General features: G+C 39.7%; 1 non-coding gene across 1 annotated transcript; it reads right to left on the bottom strand.

Annotated features, from left to right (window-relative positions):
- Positions 1-20,507: 20,507 nt before the first annotated feature.
- Positions 20,508-20,614, bottom strand: LOC122638458. The gene has a single exon (XR_006329451.1). It is a non-coding gene; the product is annotated as a small nucleolar RNA R71 (small nucleolar RNA).
- Positions 20,615-21,056: the final 442 nt, after the last annotated feature.

Here is a 21,056-nt window from a genome sequence, read left to right on the forward strand (position 1 = left end):
GTTTAAAATTCGATCTGACCACCGGTCTGGTTTGAACCTTTTGTGTAGAACCAGGAGTGGAGTACGCTCGTGAACTGTTGGTCATAATACTCAAGCCGTCACACAAGATTGTCGACCATGAAATAGGGGAAGTCCTCGAGGAAAGATCCACCGTCAAAGACAGGGGGAAAATCGTCCACGAAAGCATATTCTTGGAATTCCCTTATGATGGGGATCCATGGGGCCCGCACCTGAATCGCCCTTATCCACTTAGCGATGACTGGGAGTAAGTCACTATCTGAATAATTCATGCCTATGCATGACCATTAATAAGCATAAGAACTAGAATGGGCTTGGGCTTAGGAGCTTAGCCTCTTTCTATTTGTAACTAGAACTTAGGACATGGGCCATGGGCCATGGGCCATGGGCCCAAGTGGATCCAATGGCCCAATGACTTAAACTAGACCTTGGGCTTATACCTAACCAAACAAGCTCCTAAGCAAATGGACCTAAGGGCTTGAGACTAACCAAACAAGACCTAATGCCTAGATGGGTTATTAAAGACCCAAAACTACTATTCACCTCACATTATAATCCTAAATCGTGGAGAGGAGAGGAGAAAAAGAAAGAAGAAGAGGAGAAGAAGAAAGAAGAAGAAGAAAGAAGAAGAAAGAAGAAGAGGAAGAAGGAAGGAGAAGGGAGAAGTATGGTGGAGTACAAGCTATCATCATCAACCCTTGGTGAGTCTCTTTCTCTCTCTCTCTCTCTCTCTCTCTCTCTCTCTCTCTCTCTCTCTCCATCTCTCTTTCCCTAATCCTATTACCTAGGGTTTGAATCGATTGAGCACACCTTGAGTGCTCCATCTACTCAATTAGAAGAGCCATTAATGGCAAATCCTTGATGCTTAACTATGAAGCACCTAACCCTACCTTAAACCCTTTCACCCTTTCTCCATTTATGAACCCTAAGTTGGGGATTCACCTCCATTTATGGGTTTCACCGACCCTCATGGAAGACCATAGAGGTGTGGTTTGTGGGTTGTTAAATAACATTGATTAAAGGCCCTTTCAAAACCCCAATACCCAAACCCATGAGTTTTCTTTCCATATGTATTTTAATGGAGGAAAACCTAATCGATCATGGGGTTTACAAACCCATGTTGGGTGTGTGCTAAGGTACCTTGGTTGGGGTTGTTCTCATGGCCAAAGAGACCCCTAAAAACCCCTAAGAATTCCCTATTTTAGCCCAAGACTTTGGGGCTGCAAAACCATTCTCGGAATGGCATGAACAGCAAGACTGGCACATGGACAGGCACATGCAAGTGCCAGTCCCTGAGAAACTAGATCTGTCGGTGAGAAGTCCGAGAGGGACAGGCACATGGACAGGCACATGCAAGTGCCAGTCCCTGAGAAACTAGATCTGCCTGTGGGAAGTCCGAGAGGGACAGGCACATGGACAGGCACATGCAAGTGCCAGTCCCTGAGAAACTAGATCTGCCGGTGGGAAGTCCGAGAGGGACAGGCACATGGACAAGCACATGGACAGGCACATGATATAGCCTTGCTGTATGTGCCGGTCCCCTATTTCAGCCTTGTTTGATAACTTATGGGGCCCAACTCTCCTAGCCCTAAGGCACTAATCTCTCCCCATGTTGTACACTCTCTTTAGGTTGACTGACCCGGCTCGGGGGCGTATTAGTACGTGGGACAGTGTACTTGGCATCGAATGCCAATTTGAAGAACTCCGAACTGACGATTGACTGAGAATCAAGGTGAGTGAGTTAAGCAAACGTCTTAATTTATGGAATGTTTGTGTGTTGTGTCTTGCAAATGCCATTCATGCATGTGTGCTATAATATATAATTATTGGTAAAATATAGGATGATATAAATGTTTAGATGTTGATAAGACTTTACATTCTTGTCTTGCGATATTATTTATTTTATTGCACTATGGTGCGAATGGTATTGGATTTAGTTATGGGACTCGGGTGCCGGTTAGTGCTGGACCTAGGGATTCCATAATATGGACTCACTCATGGCATGTAGATCTAGGGCTTCGGAAGCGGGATCCAAGTGTCGGTGGGTACTGGGCTTGAGATTGTCATACTTGAAATTGTATTAGAGTTGTCCATTGCATTAGGTGAAAACGGGATAGTGACCGACCGACTGCCTTCGGTATTCACATCTCATACTTGTATACGTATGTATGGGCTAGAGGGGCGAGAGGATAGCCGGCCAACCGCATTTCGGTATCTATGGACTCGGCCTCTGGCCTATGCACATGTGTACCTCACTCATACAATAGGTGAATGCTGGCTAGGATAAATGTTTACCCAGTACTATGACCCTTACCGATAGGGGGTTAGGTATCGGTCAAATCCGTGGGTTCCGACTATTATTCGGGTATACCCAACCGGGAAGTTCGGGCACCAATCGTATTTTGGGCCGAATGCCAGGACAGGATTTGACTTGGGGGTTTACGTATATCTCTTGGTGGAGACCGGTATGGCAGGCTTGCAGCGCAACTCGGGTTTGTCATCGCCGGTATACCATCCGTTTATGGTACCGATGTCGGGGATGCTACCTAAGGTGTTGCTATAGTACTATACCTGACTTAGTTGTGTGTTAGGTGGATAACAATAAAACTATACATCATCATTCATTCATGTAGCATGATTGTAAATTGTATGTGATGTACGGTCTACCTTGGTGGTATGGGACACCTGGGTATCCGTCCATCATGTATGGTTTATAGTCAACCCCATTCATTATTATTATTGTGTATGCTTGTGTGGCTTAGCCACTCATTGGGCTCGGTTGGAGCTCACTCCTCAAGGAAACATATTTTTAGTTGATGCAGGTACATTCGAGTAGGATGGTGTAGAGTTCAAGACTCCTGAAGAAGGTCATGAAGAGTGGTGGACTCCGGAGTATGAGGATCATGGACCGGAGTGCTACTGTGAGATGTGTTCCAAGAGGGAACAGTGATTCTTGGCTGGTGGCCATCTTTTGTTACACTTTGATCAACTATCTTTTGATTCAAAGGTGTATTCTTTTTATTCCCTTCTTGATAGGTGTATTTATTATACAGTGATAATACATAGATCCTGATTAGAACGAATTGTACTTAAAGGGGTAAACTTGAATAGACAATATTTTATATGCTATCACCTATCTTCTGCTAACTCTGATGTTATTAATATTAATCCTTTCCTTTTACCTATCATTTGTCGTTGTGAATGAGTTAGTCTTGGGTACTGCATCAGTGATTTTGGTGGTTGGAGAGCGTAGTTGTATGCTCTGGTTGCATTTCCCGTGGTTCAGGGATGGGGGTGTGACAAGACCTCTACAATTATTTCACTTAGACTTGTTCGGACCTATACAAACCACAAGCTTAGGAGGTAAAAAGTACACATTTGTTATTGTAGATGATTATTTCCGATTCACATGGACCCTCTTTCTCAAGCATAAAAATGATGCATTTGAGGAGTTTGTAGCTCTTTGCAAGAGAACACAAAACCAAAAGGGTTACTTCATCACTTCCATAAAAAGTGACCATGTAGGTGAATTTGTTAACATAGAGGAATTTGGTGAGTTTTGTCGAAAACAAGATATAACACATAATTTCTTGGCTCCTACAACACCACAATCTAATGGTGTGGTTAAAAGAAAAAATAGAACTATCCAAGAAACATCTAGGACAATGCTCAATGTGTATTCCTTGCCAATGTATTTTTGGGTCAAAGATGTTCACACAGCTTGTTATGTGTTAAACCAGATTTTGATAAGACCTATCTTGTTAAAGACCCCCTATGAGCTATTTCATAACAAATTGCCTAAAGTTGATTATTTCAAAGTATTTGATTGTGCTTGTTTCATTCTTAATACTAAAGATAACATAGGAAAGTTTGAAGAAAAAGCTGATGATGGTATATTCCTAGGCTACTCCACAAATAGTAGAGCATAAAGACTGTTTAATAAAAGAACACTAGTTGTGGAAGAGTCTATGAATGTTAGATTTGATGAATCTATGGCAAAAGAAACGTATAAAGACCTAGAAGAAGATGATGAAGATGAAGTACTTGAAATTAGGAAAAGAGTTGAAAAAGTTACTTTAGATGAACCTAATGATCAAGTACATCAACTTCCTAAAGAGATTAGATTTGTTAAAGACCACCCCCTTGACATTGTCATTGGAAACCTAGATAAAGGTATACAAACTAGGAGTAAAATCCACAATGTTTGTTCTAATGTAGCTTTCATTTCTACCATTGAACCCAAGAACATTAAAGAAGAACTTTTGGATAGTAATTAGATAATTGCCATGCAAGAAGAGCTTATGTAACGCCCCCAAAACCACCCTAGTGGTTTAGGAATATTGATGGCCCACAAGATCATTTATATCAAGGAGATATGAACCGGAGTAGAACCAAAACACAAACACATGTCTAAAATGTATAGATTAAGACTTCAAAAAAGTATGGTAGTCAAATTAAATTATTATAACTTCCAAATTAAACTTAAAATTCTGAAATAAAGGTTACAATCTTCAAAATTAATTAAATTCAAATAAATTATAAGTTCTTCTAAAATTGAAAGAAAGTGTAAAGTTTTAATAGTAGTTGTCATCTTCTACTCCAAATGCTTCGTCCTCTTGAACCTCCTCCTCTAATACATCCTCACATCTAGGTTCGCATTCATAAAGTTATTCATCTGAAAAGTGGTGAGGATAAGCTTCGGAAAAAGCTTAGCAACTAAATCCACAACAACTATATAGGTGTGCAAACATGTACAAGTAATACAAAATGTAAAGACATAAAATAATATGTATATATAAATCCAAAAAAAAAAACAAAACAACATGATCATAACCATATTTGCTTATCACCACTATTGTAATGAAAAGTATATATGACAACAATCAATGAAAGATATATCGAAAGAATGTAAAATAACAAACACATCACTCCCTAATGGACTAGTGTGAACCAGTTACCATACACTGGTCAAGGTCCTCATGATAGCAGTGTATGACTCCAGCTATGATCAACTACATCACCACTGTCCCCTCCCAACATCAAGAAATTAATAGAGAAACTAGTGACCAAACTTGCCCCAGACCGAGTCAAAGCCCCCGAAGGTTTACCAGCAATGCCCTCCTGAAGAGTTTTTTATCATCACCCCTCTTTCTAGTAGTCCATATAGCTCCAATAAGGATAAGCCCGTAGCTCAAATACTCACCAACTTATCCTTACCCCCAACATATTCACCAATGTCGGTAAGGTAAACAACAAAATAACATTCAAGAGTTTGCTTATAATTTAAAACTATACATCTAAGTTCGGAACTTAGGATTAGCAACTCCCCAATTCCACCCTAACACATGCTATTGAAAAGAATAAAATAACATGTGAAAATAGTAACTTTAATCAACATATCAATACATAAAGTGAAGAACAATAATAGGGAAGATTGGGCAAAATTTTCGCAATCACTTATCCAACAATAACATCAATGAAAATTAAAAGTAAATCTTAAACAAAATCAGATTTTTATGCATCATCCAAAAACATCATGCCTTAGGTTATAATCATGAAGAATCATTCATAGACCTTCATCATACTATCAACAAATAAGCATTGGATTCATTATTCTATAAACATGACATTATTAAAAATTCTGCACACACATATGTGAATTAAATCATAAGGAAATCACCATTCCTTGCATGCAATCATGTGTGAACAATTTAATGGAGTAAAAGCATGAATGAAATATATTTTTGGCATGATAAATCTCAATCTAAAACTAAATTTTAGATTTAAAAATAATATTTTCAAAATAAATTTTATATGTAAGAAAAATATCAAGCATAATGGTTGAAGATCTACTCACCTTGTGTGAAACAATTAGGGTTTCTATAAGTGACCTCAAATCAATGATTCAATAATGTTGACATATGTCTTCCTAATTCAGAACCACTTTAATGGAGTCCTATGATTAAGGTAATGATGAAATCAACATCAATATATTGCATAAACTCGAATTTGGGAAACATAGATTTTTGACAGAATGACCTACCTTCAGTAAATCAGAGATATCTCTTTGGTCAAAACTCTGTTTGGGCTAACTCAAGTTGGGTTACGAATATAAGAGATGAGGCTACATTTTATTGTGAAATAAGATTTTTCCAATTCGGCTCTAAAAAGGGTCAAAATTGGACATCAAGTTTCTGGTTTTGCACAGTCTGAATCTCCTTCTTCTCCTTCCTTCTTCTTCTTTTTCTCTCTTCTTCTTCTTCCTCTCTACAGTCCACGAATTTTTCTCTCTTCCTCTCTCTTTCTCTCAAATTTATGATAAAAGGAATGAGGATTGGGATTTAGTTATGGAGATTTAATCCTAACAAGAAAGAAGGTGGGAAGAATCCAATTTTGTCTCTAACTACATCTATTTACTTGTCACCTCCCAAGTTAGAATCGTGGCAGCCTATTCTAAGCCCTATAAATTTATAAAAAATTAATTATTTAATTGCTCCTCTAAATAATAGAACCTTAGACCTCTAACAAATTAAATTAAATGTTTAAGCACTAGGCTAGGTTACTAACTGTGAATTATTTTTCAAATCAAATTATGTATGTTATAAATAAAACCATAATTCTACACTTAGGCAAGGAATAAACTCAAAATGAGGGTGTTACACTAGGGCACACTACTTATCATGCATGCATGTGTGCACCTCCAGCTAGTCCAAGTTCCTACACTTCAGCTTGCCCTAATTCTGCATTAAGTAAAAAGATCAAATTATCCCTAGTCCAAAATTAGGGTATTACAGCTTAACCAATTTGAAAGGAATCAAGTTTGGGACTTAGTGCCAAGACCCTCGAACTCCAAGATTATTGGAACTAGATGGGTATTTAGAAATAAACTTGATGAAGATGTTAACATAACTAGAAACAAGGCTATACTGGTTGCCCAAGGCTATAACCAACAGGAAGGCATTGACTTCGATGAGACCTATGCTCCTGTAGCCAAACTTGAATCAATTAGAATGTTGCTTGCATTTGCTTGTCATAAGAATTTTAGGTTACATCAAATGGATGTGAAGAGTGCATTCTTAAATGGCTTCATCAATGAAGAAGTACACGACATCCAACCACCTGGATTCGAAGACCCAAAGTTTCCAGACCATGTATACAAGCTGAAGAAAGCCTTGCATGGCTTGAAACAAGCTCCAAGAGCATGGTACGACAGGCTAAGTAAGTTTTTGATCGATGATGATTTTACAATGGGTAAGATAGATACAACTCTCTTTGTGAAACATAAGAATAAAGCCTTAATTATTGTTCAAATTTATGTAGATGACATCATTATGATTTACAAATGAATCTCTTTGTCTTGAGTTTAATAAGAGTATGAGTAGTGAATTTGAGATGAGTCTTATGGAAGAATTGAACTTCTTTTTAGGACTTCAAATAAAATAAACCCCTAATGGGATTTTCATCAGTCAAACTAAATATCTTAAGGAATTATTAAAGAAGTTTGACATCAATGGACAGAAGTCATCCAGTACTCTAATGAGTACATCTATAACTCTGTCCAAGGATGAAGATGGAACCCCAGTTGACCCAACAAAATATAGAGGTATGATAGGTAGTTTACTTTACCTAACGGCTAGTAGACCAGACATAATATTTAGTATCTGTGCTTGTGCTAGGTTCCAAGCCAAGCCTATGCAATCCTATTTAAGTACCATAAAGAGGATCTTTAAGTACTTGAAAGGAACTCCAAGCATTGGCCTATGGTACCCTATGGACAATGACTTTGACCTTATTAGCTTCTCTGACGCCGACTTTGTCAGTTGTCATGTTGATCATAAGAGTACAAGTGGATCTTGTCACTTCTTAGGATCATGTTTGGTTTTGTGGTTTAGTAAGAAGCAAAACTCAGTTGCTCTATCTACCACCGAAGCTGAATACATCGCCGCAGGACGATGTTGTGCACAAGTGCTATGGATGAGGCAAACTCTCCAAGACTATGGAGTTAAGTTTGACACTTCCTCTATCCAATGTGATAACACAAGTGCCATTAACCTTAGCAAAAATCTGATTTTACACTCTCGAGCTAAGCATATTGACATTCGTCATCACTTTCTACGTGATACAGCTCAAAGAGGTGAAATTCGACTTGACTAAATTGAGACCGAGAAGTGACTTACAAACATCTTCACAAAACCCTTAAGTGAAGAAAGATTCTGCTCTCTTAGAAGAGAACTTGGCTTGTGTGACCCATTTGAATAATTGAAAATGATTTCAAAATCGCTGTTTTTTCCTGAAACGGTATACCGGATCACAAAATGGTATACCGGATCAGCATATCTGGCAGTTTTTTACTGTTATTGCTTGAAACGGTATACCGGATGATCAATCGGTATACCAAATCATTAATTTTCTGACCGTTTTATAGCTATTACATTTGATTTCAAGCCTATATAAAGCTCTCATTTTGTCATTTTCTGAATCACTGTTCACTCCACCTCACTCTCGAGTCTCATTCTATCTTAATACATAAATTTTTTTTTCTCTCTCTCTCTCTCTCTCTCTCTCTCTCCTTCAAACCTCTCTTTCAATATGAGTAGAAGAGGCAAGGATGTTATGCCCGAAAGGCAACAACCATCCAAAAGGGGAAGAACCAAAAGCTCTTCGAGACTACCATATGCTCCAGGGGAAGATCGTCTATTTTGCTCTCTAGAATGTCGTGCTAATTGGCCCCTCTATCTTGCACAAAAAATCAAAGAAGGCCGTGAAGTCGACATCTTTTCCTTCAATAGTATTCGACTTGAGGATATGTTTAAAGATATTGGTTGGAAACCCCTTCTCAACATGGCTGAACCTTGCAACCCTCATTTGGTCAAATACTTTTATACCAATCTCTACTTTAGTGGAGAGGATGATTCTTTGAAACTCCACTCTTATGTGAAGAGTGTTCACATAGAGCTTTCCATTGCCGATTTTGCTCGCCATCTTGGACTCTCTTGCGATGGACCTTGCATCTTTTGGACTCCAAAAAGCACTATCTTTAGAGACTTCATCAACCATGAAGAAATTTACTCCTCCATCTTGAAGTAATATGATCCTCAGGCGGCAACCATGGTAACTAGAAAACTTTGCCTTATTCCCCATGTCATTTCCTATATTATTCAACACAATTTTATTCCTCGGGGAGGCGATCGAAATAAGTGTCTCACCCCTCAAGCCTACCTCACTTATTGTGTATATACCAATACTCCCACTTGTCTTCCATACTTCATTAGGAGGTATATGGAATCTTGTGCTCACCCCCAAAAGCATACCAATCTTCCTTATGGCCGCCTTCTTACTCATATATTTCGGGCCTTTGACATTGATCTTAATCGTAAGGAAGAATCCACTTTGTCTTTCCAACACATCACTCGTAACAGCTTTCACACAATTGCTATTCCTCCTCCCTCCGATGTGTTTGTTGAAGAAGAAGAAGACTTGGATGCAAATGTGCCTCCTCCTCGTCAAGCACAAGAAGGCATTCCTGCATCCTTACAAGAATGGGTGTCAAGCATCGATGATTTCATGGACGAAGCAAATACACGTATCATGGAAGTTGAATTTGGTCAACAACGTATTCAAAAGGATGTGACATCTCTCCGCAATGATGTGAGGACCGGATTTGACTCTTTAAATGTGCGCCAAGATAAAATCCTCAATGCCATTCATTCACTTGCTTTCAATCTTGGTCATCTCTCTCTTGATATGCCAGGAGCCACTCCTCAAGGAGTTCAACCACCTTTTCCCAGTGCCTCAAGCTCTATTCCACCCCTTCCACCCTTTGATTCTAATGCATGATGTGAAATGACCCTCTTTTTGACAATGACAAAGGGGGAGAAGTATTGGGCTTGGAATAAATTGTACTGGACCTATTTGATTTATGTTTGATTTGTGTAATCCACATGTTTTGTTAATGATGAAATTGTTCTTGATTTTATGCAATGCTATTTGCTCCATTATTTTATTGGATTATTTGATCCATTATTTTATTCACACTTAGATTATTTGTCATCATCAAAAAGGGGGAGATTGTTAGGGAAATGTAAATGGCCCTATACACTCCAAGTCATCTCCATGATGACATAGATGTTTTGATGATAACAAATAAGACTAACCCTTGGACTAATGCTTATATTTAAGTTATTTAGATTTGAAGCATAGCACCAAGTGAGGGGGAGCGTATATAAATACATTACAAGAACATACACAAGATTGTATACATTACAAGAACTTTGCTCAAAGACATAGAAGTCAAACCTTGAAGACTAAAGGCCTTAAGCATTCTTGAAGATTGAAGATTTGAAGACTTTGTAATTAAACTTGTGTAAAAGTTAAAGTCACAATTGATGTAATGAACACACGCATGCATACATCTATTTAGAATGTCCTTAGGTGGTAATTTGACCCCTTAGACATTTGACTTTTGGGTGTTGGAACCCTCCCAAACCAAACCCTTTTTTATACTGGACTATTTACACTGAAAATGCCCAATCCAGCATATCGGATTCCCATCTAGCATACCGGATTAATGGGAATCTCAGGAAAATGGCTACAGTGGCTCACCTAAGCAAGCTGGATAAGGATCCAACATACCGGATCCTGCCATGCCTGCACATTGCCCTGATCCGGCATACCGGATGTCTATCCAGCATACTAGATCAGTGTATTACTGAGTCTTATTTGACCATTATTCCTCTATTTAAAAAGGAAATTAGGTGATCCAGTATACCGGCTTAGAATCCAGCATACCGGATCATATATGGCTTGTGGAATCCGATCCTTACTTAGATTCCTAATTAATTCAAGCCTCTTAGCCTATATATACCCATTTGTTTAAGGCTCTAATCACCACTACTAATCACAATCAAGAGCCTCCATAAACAAGTCAATCTCAAGTGAGAATTCAAGTACCAATCCAAGGCATTCAATCTCACTTAGCTCCCTTCATTCATACTTGCACTCAAGCTTCATAGTTTCAAAGGTAGCAAAGCTTTACTAAGGTTGAGTTAACTTTAATCTTAGTATTTATTTACATTTTATATGTTGTTTTGAGTCCTCTTGCTCGAAATCAAGAGTAGTATGAGTCCTCTTGCTCGGAATCAAGATTTGACATAGTGAAATTCTCTTTAATGTGAGAGGAGTAGACGTAGGCAAGCTTGGCCGAACCACTATAAATTCTTTGTGTCATTTTTATACATTGCTTGTATTTACTTTGGTGATTTATTTTAATTTTCGCAGAAGTTTTTATAATTTCTTAGCTTCACCTATTCACCCCCCCTCTAGGTGAATTCACACATGCAACCCCACGAGGTAGTGTCACGATCGCAACCCCACAAGGCAGTGCCATGCACTGTGCGGCACCACGGCCTGCACCACCATACTGTACTGTACCACGCATGCGCGTGCAGCCCTGCCGTGCTGCCTCTTAGGCACCAAAAATCCAATTTTTTCCAATTTTTGCTCTGTCGCAGCCCTGCCGTGTGGCCCCGCACATTTGCCAAGATACTGGCGAACCCAAAATTTGCCTATAAAAAGGGGCTCACCCCCCTCATTTGCATAATCCAAGTTTGTGGGAGAGGGGCACCCCGAGAGCTCCAATTTTTAAGTTTTTCTTTATTGTCCTTGTTTTGTGGCTTTTCCCCAATCCGATTTCGAGCCTTCGAGCCTCGTCCGTCTATCCGAAGTCCGGGCTATCCGAGTCCGGCTTCCTTGACCCTTTCTTGCCCAAATCTGGGAAACCTCCCACGGCATAGCCACTTTGTTTGGCCTTTGAGCCCCTAGTTTCCAAATCCTTGGAACGTCGTTATTCTGTCTGAGATCGTAAGATTTGACACTCGTAAGCCGTTCCTTTGTCCGACGAAGGGACAAAGTCAGTCTTTTGCCTCTACCTGAGCTGGGGGCGTCGTCCATTTTGCATAATTACATTTATTTAAAGCGTATAGGTATACATTTCTTCCGTTAGCTTTTAATTTTAGTATAATGTAGTCTTTTCAAATATTCTCGTGTAGTGTATAGTAGTTACTATAACATAGTTTAATTTAAAGAAATAGTTTGTGCATCATTATTCAGCCATACATGTGGGGATTGGGACATTCATAAAAAGGAGAATATTTGAAAACAAGCATCTAGTAGAAAGACCGGTTTATCCGAGCGAGGTGGGTGCCTAACACCTTCCCACTCTTGTAACCTGACCACTTATTCCGAATCTCTGACCAGACCAACTGAAGTCTCATACCCCTTCTAGGGCTACATCAATGGGTCCTAGGCCCTAATCCTAGGTAGCGACTCCATTTCATTTTATTGTATGACCCCCATCCACTGATAAATTGACACCATACCCCCGAGAAGACGCTTTCCTTCTCTCCCTCAAATCAAGGAGCACACATAAAACAACCCGTGCGCCATCCAGTGTCGGAAATGGGAATGGATCCTCACAGTGGCGAATTCGCCAGGGAATTGATGGTCAGGTTTTCAATACTAGATACCACCGTTGAATGCAAAAATTTTCTCCCTTTTGCATTGACTGATTAAAACATGTTTGGCTAACCCCTTTTGTTGTACTAACTGCATCATGCATCGTATTTGAAGTGAAATCAAACGATGAGGGTACTCCATGTTGTGCCTCTACCCCCGGGGAGGTGGGGCACATCATACTAAGTACTCTGAGATCGGATGATACTCGCTTCCTGCACCACTATCATGTACACACAACATTTAATGGGAACACACAGCCCCGTGGTTAGTCGTTGAACCCCATGTGTAGTCATGGGTAATTCGCAGTTGAAGCTACAACCCTTGATATTTACTGTACGGGTCTAGAATTACCGACAAGGGTATTTGCTAGTACTCCGCTACTCAAAAATGGCACTAGTTTGATTACTCTAAGATCACATGATCTATTCCCCAGGTATATCAAAAGAACCACGTACTCGTAATTCGCCATCACGAGCAATAGGTATATCGGTTCTGTCAAGGGTGACCTTGCTTTGTCCTATCAGCCTACCTATTGCATGCATCATGTAGGAAATTAGACCATATACGATTAGGATACGCCACAAACTAACTTCGTAGCTTTTTGAGGTCAAAAGTGGGAATCTCAGCAATATACCTTCTCATTAATATAGAATAACAATCAAGGGAAGAATTCTATTTGTCCCTCGAATGTCCCTCGGTGCACGTTGCATGTCCATTCAAGTTAGTGTATCAAAAAAGATGTAGCCCCTATTATCCCCCGGAAAGGGAGACACTGTCTAAATAATGTGACAATGAAAAGATTCTGATGAGAGGTGCTATGTATTAGGAAAAGGTAGGTCATTGAGAAGTCCTCGATTATATCTCCCTGTGATGATTCAAACTTAATCTCCGAGAATTATTAAACGATGAATGATCTATGGCAAGCTTGCATCATATCATATCACAAGATCGCAAGGGTTATTCCCGAGCAGTCTTAAATGTAGATACCTTACCATCGACTACCCTAGTAAAATAGAATCAGGAGAATAAAAGTGAATTGTCACTTTGTTTGCATATATATATATATATATATATATATATATATGTGTGTGTGTGTGTGTATATATTTGTTTGTAAACAAAAAATTTAAAACATTAAAACATGATAAAAAAAATGAATCACTTAAGTCCTAAATTTGTCCCCTTTTACCTTTGCACGGCATAATTCTGTGACAAAGAAAATCCTCGTTACCTTAGTGGAACCATCGTGGCAGTCGTTTGAACTGGGCCATTCTCCACCAATTTCCACCTTCTAAGCCTATAGACAATTCTAGTTCACCTCCCTTGACTTCTAGTTCCCCGACATAAAGTCCAATGAGGTTACCCCCTGTTACGAGCACCATTGATCCACCGGAGCCAATTCATCAGAGGAAGCACTGAGTTAGGAAATGGTTAGCATGCGGAGGGACAAGATAGAGATGAAATAGCTAGTTACGTAGTTGGTCCAGTCAATGCAAGGTCAATCTCGAGCAGATAATGCACCAACCCCTGGAGAGCCAAGGGTGACCCCAATGATGTCTAGGGTGCACCCTAGGATAATAATAGACGAAGAGGATATAGCCATTAATGTTCACCAAGACCCACCAAAAATAGAAAGGGAGAAGCAGGTGGGGGAGAAAGTTGAGAAGCTCGAAGTGGCAATGAAAGGAAAGGTTATTGAGAAACCAGAAGAAGACATGGTCTGCTTCGCTGGCGAAAGAATACCCAAAGATTTCAAATGGAAGCTCGACAAGTTCAATAGGACGGGAGACCCCTGAGCTAACTTAAAGATCTTTATTACAGTAGCTAAGTTGTGGAATCTCACAGAAAATAAAATGGAACAAGCATTCCTTTACTCATTAGCGAGATCGACTCTAAGGTGGCTAACCCAATTGGACCAAACTCAAACTCAAACTTGGTTGGCAATTGTGAAAGCATTCACCAAATAGTACTCTTACAATACCGAAGTGGACATCACCCGGAGTGAGTTGGAAACCCTAAGGCAAGAAACCAACAAGGGGTTTTCTAACTTCATCATGAGGTTCCGTGAAATGGCATCCAAGATGTGGAATCGCCCGAATGAATCAGAACAGATTGAAATCATAGTGGAAAACCTACATAGAGAGTACCATGATCGCCTCTACTGTCAACACATCAAGGCCTTCGAAGCACTCATAGCCATTAGGAAGCGCATTGAGGACAAGCTCTTCAAAGGAAAACAAGCCTAGACTTCAACCAAAGAGGCTTCTGGATCTTATTCTGGTATAAACAACAAAGGAGGAAGGGGGAAAGGCCCTGAAGGGAATTCAGTTACTACCGTTCAGTACACTAAGAAGCAAATTTCACCAACAGTCGGTCCTCCTTTGTTAATCCAGGCTGAACAGTCAACCCCTCCCAGACAATTTACCTTTGGCAGTATGACACCCACTCGTATTTTCTTCAAACTCAAGTGGAAGGGATGTTGGATGTTGAACCACCACGGCCCATGAATACAGCCAATCCACCTCGAAGATATAAGTCAGAGTGGAATTGTTATTACCACAATAAGAAGGGTCATCAGACAGACAGATGCATACACCTCAAGTATGCGATCCAAGACTTGATAGATGTGGAAAAATTGAATTGAAGACAGGTCAACAGCCCAATGTGACTACCAACCCTCTACCATATCATGGACTGAACATGTTACAAGAGGATGTTCCCTTTAAGGACCCGATGGTCCTGATTCAACCTGTGAAGCGAGAGTGAAAGCTGATGGATGCTCGAACCTATAGGGCTATCCTAGCAACCCAAAATGAGGAGAGTAAGAAGAAAAAAAAAGAATTGGAGGCGCTAAGATAAGAGCCGAATGAAGGATTCTCTAACTTCATCAGGAGGTTCTGTAAAGAAGCCAAAAGGATGAAACTCCCTCTAATGGAGAAAGAGCAACTAGAGATAATCCTAGAGAATCTACATGGAGTATATCATGAGTATCTATATCCTCAACGGCATGAGATACTGGAAATATTTGTCACCCTCAATGGTTCACTTGATGAAGATGAACTTAACTCCCTAAGATCGTCCATGGGATCTGTGAATGCTTTGGAAGAAGGGACAACAGGTTTGGACCCAACCACTCTAATCTGGCTTATGAAAGCCCTTTGAGGGAATTAAGAATAGTATGGAGGGACAAAGTCTGCCTCATGTGGCAGATGGATCTCCCTACAGAAGCAAGAACCAATATTAGTAACTTCCTGAAGGAAATGTACAAAGAAGAGATGATCAAAAGTTAGCCAATGCCATTTGGTGGCCAGAACATGCACGCTCGGAAAAGGAGAATGAACAAAATGATGGTATGTGTGTACTGTGCAAGGATAAACTACAACAGAAAGTTTAGAGAAGGTGGATAGTGTTGTGACCGAGGGAAAGGCCTAGCCTCGGACCATCAAATGATGAAGCTTGAGTTTCTAGAGAATGGACTAGATAGTCTCAGACCCAATGTGCAACTAAGAACATTCGGGTTCACCGACTATGAGATTCGTCACTTGGCATAAGTGGAGAATTTGAAAGATGAAGAGGATTTCATGGTTCACATTCAATACATTAAGGAGGGGTCATCTGAAGACAGCATGAGAACAATTAAAGAGGTCACACCAAGTCTGATCCAAGCTGTATTTGCACTAGCCATTGGTGAAACTCTATCTGGAGACACTTTCCTTATCCAGATGGGGGGAGGGACCAACGATAGTGAAGAAGACGACTTTGAGCCACAATCTAAAGATGAGTTCTCCGTTGTAACCCTATAATGGATAAATAGCATCGGAGTTAACGATGATGAAGCAGACCTAATAGACTTCATTCAGCCTATCCCTCAAGAAGACGAAGGGAGAAGCGGTGACGAAGAAGTAGGGTCTCCAGTAAATTGAAGAAGGGTGTGGTGCATCAAAGGGGAAGACTATGACAAATGGAATATGAGCATCTTCTACCAAGTGCAAGACATGCTTGAGCTAATGTCCACAACTCATGACATTCTGTATAAAGCTACTTTCCACTTCCCAAACATGGTGTACGAACACTTCGCGACACAATGCAAGAAGATAGAGTTGCCAATGGAAGGAGACTTTCTCCAAAGAACATTACATGAGTTAAGGAACATGACCTAGTTAAATCTCACTTTGACAAAAGATTTCTTTGGGGCTCCTCCTCAAGAACCCATGTTGTACTTAGACAACTGGCTATATTCTGGGCTCCCGAAGATTCTAGAAGAATGGGAAACTTGGATCGGTAGCATCAATACCAGAGACCCGTACTTTGACCCAACAGAAGGAATCCACCCTATTGATAGCAGTGAAGAATAATCGGATGATTCAAATAATGAAGAAGCGTCCAATGAAGATCTGAATGAAGAAGTAATGGATGAAGACATGGGCGACCGGTGAAGCATCTAAAATGGAGGTAGAACCTCCTATCAACCGGTATGAGGAAATCTATGGGCCAGGAGCTTGGTCTCTTCCCTTCAAAGCAAGAAGAATCCTCTGAATGGTGGATAAAATTCATCAAAAGTTGTTCGAAGTAGCTCCTACAGATGCAAGATATCAGAAGGCGTTGTAGTGATACCACCCGACAGTTGATAAGTTGCATTTTCCTAGAATTATGAAAGAATTAGAGGTCTCAGTCACATTCGTGTTTACCCTGGGAAAAGATTTATGTGGAAGTCCTCCAGCATCTCCAGACCAAAGGAGTTTGGAATACCATGAGTGCATGCAAGCACACGACCAGTGGTTTCACCTCTACAACATCAACATGGAAGAGTCAATGAAAGATCCTATAGAAAATATTCACCCGATCATATCCAGTGATGAAGAGGGCTCATCAGAAGATGAAGAATATTTTGGATCTTTATCCAAAGTGATGAGATTCCAAAAATCAGCCAGCAAGATCTCTGAAATAATCCAGTAGGACCGCGAAGACCAGACCATGACCAGCTCATCAAGCACCTCCATGAAAAGCAAGAAGCCTTGTCCAAAATTCTGCAGAAGGCCCGAAGACGATTATTGCCTTGAAAGCAGAATACGAAGTCACTAGCCCTAGAAGGAGGAGTCCCATTGTGGGAACCCTTGTGATAACTGAAAGTGACTTGGAAGATGAAGAGTTGTGTGATGAGCACATTTATGTGTGAAATCTTAGGGCATAAAACATATATTTTACCACATTGGACAGAGTTACTTTGGTGCTTTCTTGTGCTTTTTAGGTTTTGGGTTATTTTGGGCTATTTTGGAACATCGGGAGCTGCATGTCCCAAGTTATACGTAAAGTTATCATTTTTCTTTCCATGGCTGTAAAGAGGACTAAATTTGGAGCAAGTTGGACGTGACGGAATGTAAGTACGCATTCATCTAGCCCACCGTACAGTTGATTATTCTTTTCAGCCCAAGAAAGGATAATGGGTCAAAAAGGAGCTGTAGTGCAAGCCCATAGTCATTCTACCACTACCTAAGGACATTTTTGACATTATAGAAGATATTTCTAAGCAATGGTGGAGATCTACTGCAAGTACAGGGTCATTTCGGTAATTTTGCATTCTTAAAGAGAGAGAAGGACTGCTACCCACATGGAGGAACCCACACTGCCACTAGATTCCATTATTTTTTAAGGCCCACTACTGTCCATGATTTTTATTGGGTTGCATTTACTGCCCACGATTTTTAGAGGATACATTGGGGATTTTGTTATTTGGTTGAGTGGAATCCTAGTCATTATTATCCTAGTCATCACTCTCTCTCTCTCTCTTCCAACTTTTTAAGGGCACTTTTGGAATTCTACTTGGGATAGATTTATTTTGAAAGATATTATCTCACCTATGGAAGGTTGAAAAGTCAAAGATGCTTTGATCTCATTGCTTGGAGAAGATATCTACAAAGAAAAGGAAGCACTTGTTAAAATTGGAAGTTTACTTTTCTAGAAATAGAAGGTTTATGTAGCTAGGATTTTATGTATTTTCTTCTTTTTATTTTTTTCTTTCTCTTAGGAGCCAAGGCATTGTAAAGGAGGAAGGAGAAGAGCATCTTCTCCTATTTTTGGATTCCCTTCTCATACTCTCTCTCCTCTCCACGATTTTTAGAGGGAGAGCAGCCCAAAATCGTGGAGCTCCTCCCCCTCTTTCCTTTTCTCTCTTCTTCTCCCCTTTCCCCTATAAATACCCCTACCTCTTTTGTAAAGTTTGCTCATTAATTAGTGAAATTTCTTCTCTTTTTTTCCTTCTAAATTGTGATTTTTGGCTTTCTAGTTTTTAGTTTTGATTTCATAAGATTAGTTCTTTCAAGTTCTTAGTTCTGATTTCAAGTTCTTAGTTTTGACTTCAAGTTCTTAGTTTTGATTTCATAAGTCTAGTTTAATGGTTGTAATAGCTTTAGTTTAAAGCTTCCTAGTCTAAGTTCCTATGTTGATGACAAGACTTGGAGATTTAGAAGAGGAAGCCATGGTAAGTTTATTCAAGTATTCATGCAAGCAAGTTCAATCCGGTTCAAGCACATCAAGGTATCTCATTCTCCCTCTCCTCCATCTGTCTCTATCTTCTTCTTCTTCTCCCTCTATTTCTTTTATTTTTTTATATGGTTGTGGTTTGTGGATGCACTTTTATCTCCTTATTCCTTTTTATGTGGTTATTATGTGTGGCTGCATTTTTATTCCTTTCAATTTGCGTTAGTTTGATAGGTTAGATGCTCATGTGTTAGGACGCCAACTTAATCCCTTAATTTTGTTAGATGCTTATGAGTTAGGATGCATTAATTTTCATTAGTTTGATTAGTTTATTTTAACACTTTAATTTGGTTTAATTTGCATTACTTTTAAGTTAGTTAAATAGAGTGGCGCTTATCTCCTCGTGTTCGACCCGTAGCTGCGATTGACTCGTACACTTGCAGTATTATTTTAAGCCAAACAAGTTTTTGGCGCCGTTACCGGGGAGATTATTGTCCACTTTATTTTTCTGATTTTTAAGTAATTTGAAGTGCTTTATTTTATTTTACCTTTTCTTTTAAAAAAAAAAAATCAATTTTTGAAAACCTCTTCTTGTTTCTTTTCTGTTTCAAATAGTTTTTGCCCAATCTAAAGTCCTTCATATGCTCCAACCCTCCATCTTTTGATGTCCCTCATAGGATTAAGTTACCTATGACGCTACATCTTGACTTGGTTGGGTGGATTGGCATGTGACTTATCTTTGGAGGTGACCACTCTTGATAACAGGAAAGCGACATAGTGAGTGAGTTTGGAGACAAAAACGTATAGTAGTTCTCCACCCTACATTAGAATCCACTTAGAGTCGCACGTAGGTGGCTATAGAAGACTATACGGGTTCCCTTATTGTCAACCTATATGGCATCCTTACAGCTTTGGAACCATTGTTTCAATTTTTGAGGGATAGATGCACTATCTACCTTGGACTCCCTCTTGTTTTTGGTGATTCTTTCTAAGTCTTTTATTTTTCTTTAATTTTCTAAAGGAGACCTCAGATCTATTTAGGTGGCTTCGGTGTGGACTCGTGATTCAAGTAACCATCTTATTAGAATACTACCTTCTCCACTACCCTTGACCCCACCTTTGACCATGGGTGACCAACAACCCAAGACTCTTAAGGATAGATTTTACCCTACTAGGGCTGCACAGCCTTCTTGCATCAACTTACTACTTGTTACAGGAAACAATTATGAACTCAAGACCAACTTCATTAGCATGCTACCCTACTTCCATGGGATGGCCAATGAAGATGCATATCTCTTCCTTGGGGAATTTGAGGAGGTTTGTGTTCTAATTAAGGTCCAGAATTTGACTGATGATGCAGTTAGGCTTAGGTTTATACCCTTTGCCCTGAAAGACCAGGCCAAGAAGTGGCTCTATAGACTGCCAACAAATTCCATTAATACATGGAATGAGTTCACCATTGCCTTCTTGAGAAAATTTTTCCATCTTTACAAGACCAATAAACTCAAGAGTGACATATTCCAGTTTAGGCAGAAACCACAAGAGTCCTTTTCTAAATTCATGGAAAGATTCAAGGACCTCCTCTTAGAATGCCCTCACCATGGTTTTGACTTGTGGCAGCTATGCCAAATTATTTATGAGGGTATTGACTTTTAGACCAAGCAACTTGTAGAGTCCATGTGTCCTGCAGGCTTTACTTCTTTTTCTGAGGAAAATGATGCATGAACATTCTTAACCAACTTGGCTGATAAGACTAGGGAGTGGAAATCTTCCCAAGAGGCTGAAAGGACCACTAAGGGGTATCTCATTGAGGGTATGCCAGCCAAGGAGGTCAAACTTGACAACCTCATAAAAAGGTTGGAGTCCATAGTTCTTAAAGAGTCTATATCGGTTAACCAGGTCAATCATGTGTCAATATGCAATTGGTGCCAAACCCTTGGACATCTTTTGGAGGAATGCCCTAACACCTTTGTGGGCAATTCCAACACTGAGAATGTAAGTGCTCTCTACCAAAATAACCCATACAACAATACTTACAATCCAGGATGG

The sequence above is a fragment of the Telopea speciosissima genome, chromosome 8, assembly GCF_018873765.1.
Source record: "Telopea speciosissima isolate NSW1024214 ecotype Mountain lineage chromosome 8, Tspe_v1, whole genome shotgun sequence".
Taxonomy (NCBI): domain Eukaryota; kingdom Viridiplantae; phylum Streptophyta; class Magnoliopsida; order Proteales; family Proteaceae; genus Telopea; species Telopea speciosissima.